This window comes from Austrofundulus limnaeus, unplaced genomic scaffold, assembly GCF_001266775.1.
Source record: "Austrofundulus limnaeus strain Quisiro unplaced genomic scaffold, Austrofundulus_limnaeus-1.0 Scaffold376, whole genome shotgun sequence".
Taxonomy (NCBI): domain Eukaryota; kingdom Metazoa; phylum Chordata; class Actinopteri; order Cyprinodontiformes; family Rivulidae; genus Austrofundulus; species Austrofundulus limnaeus.
In genome coordinates this window covers 463562-464992 of record NW_013952778.1, presented here as the reverse complement: position 1 = coordinate 464992, position 1431 = coordinate 463562, and the positions used below count along the sequence as shown (strand labels likewise).

The 1431-nt window shown below is 48.6% G+C and overlaps 1 protein-coding gene across 3 annotated transcripts in view; it reads left to right on the top strand.

Moving 5' to 3' along the window:
* The first annotated feature begins 746 nt into the window (after positions 1 to 746).
* LOC106528403 (guanine nucleotide-binding protein G(I)/G(S)/G(O) subunit gamma-7) overlaps positions 747 to 1431 on the top strand; it is a 22091-nt gene continuing 21406 nt past the window's right edge. The window contains exon 1 of one of the 3 annotated variants that reach the window (XM_014023559.1): positions 747 to 843. The gene's annotated coding sequence lies outside the window, so the exon portion shown is untranslated. Of the gene's footprint in view, positions 844 to 1008; positions 1199 to 1431 lie in introns of those variants that run through there. The other 2 variants (XM_014023560.1, XM_014023561.1) reach the window with 2 other exon arrangements.

Here is a 1431-nt window from a genome sequence, read left to right as displayed (position 1 = left end):
TATTGTCCAAGATTAACCTTCAGGGTGGATATAGCTCGCTAGCAGCCTCGCACCGATGACCTAGTTGATGTCATCATTTACCCAGAATGCTTTGCGTTTAAATAAAATGGCTCCGTCCATGTTAAAATATATTTTAAAATATTTACAAAACTAAACAACCTGCAGTATTTTGTAGTCTTTATATTACAGTTAAAATAGATGTTTATCCAATAAAGTTTAATGTTACAACTAATCGTGGATCCCTTTAAGTCCTCGTTAACAAATACAAATTCCTTAAAAGAATGTTAGCTGTTGCATGGTAAACAAACATGTTGCGTGATCCAAACTGACTGAGCGTTAAAGGTTGATTAGATGCAGCCACATTGGATTAGTTTGGCTCAGTTGTTGTCAGTTTTTGTTTCTTTAAAAGCGGTTCATGAGAGAGAGGTTTTGCTTACTAGAATGCACAAGATTAGCCAGGGGGCACACAGCAAGTATACAGGGAGGGCTGTTGCCCCCATTGGTCCCTTCTTCATGTCACCCCTGGATTATTATTCTGGGAAATCTCCAACGCTCCTATCAGAAGGGATTACAATCCCAGGTAGCTATGTGTGCTGCCTGGTTTAAAAACTAGTTGCTTATATCAGAGGAAGAGGGGAAAGCAGGGGGAAGAGAATGAGGGGAGTGGACAGACTCTATAGAGGGGGGAGGCGTTTGGCTCGGTGAAGCAGAGGTGGTGGTGGGGGGGGAGTGAAGGGGCTGGAGGGGGGAGCCGAGGAGCGGAGCGGAGACCCGGGTGAGGGAAAAGGAAAAAAAAAACAAGCGGATCTGGCCCTTTAAATCATCGAAGCGGCGCTTTCGGAGGTGAGTTTTGGAGGATATTCAGCAATATATTTCTTGTACCCCCCCCCCCCCCCCCGCACCCCCCAACAGGTTCTCGATAATAACACTGACGCCTCGGTGCGCCTCTGCGAGCCCGGACTCTCGTCACCGCAGCGCTGGGGGGGTGGGGTGGGGGAGAGGGAGCCTTCACTGCTGTCACGAATCCGGATTTCCCCCCAACCCTGTGCCGGGCAGAGAGGGTGGGGAGGACCGGGGACTCTGGAGCTGGAGGCTCGGCGGAAGGTTTCCTTTCGGCTGGACGCACTGAGCGACACCGCTCAGCGGATCTGATTAGTCCAAGTAGGCCCGCGTATTTGCGTAATAGCGGATCAGTCTTGTACGTTCTGTGTTGTTGTTGTTTTTTTAATTAGAGTTATTTATCCTATTTATTTATTATTTGTATTGCTTTTACACTGGCTGCAAAACATGTCAGCGTCCTGCCTGCTCCCACGATCCGGGCCCCCTGTTTGCAGCGCTCCTGTCTGCGCTTCACATGGGAAAACATTTCTGCTTTTCATTATGTGCACAGCCTGCTGTGTGTGTGTGTGTGTGTGTGTGTGTGTGTGTGTG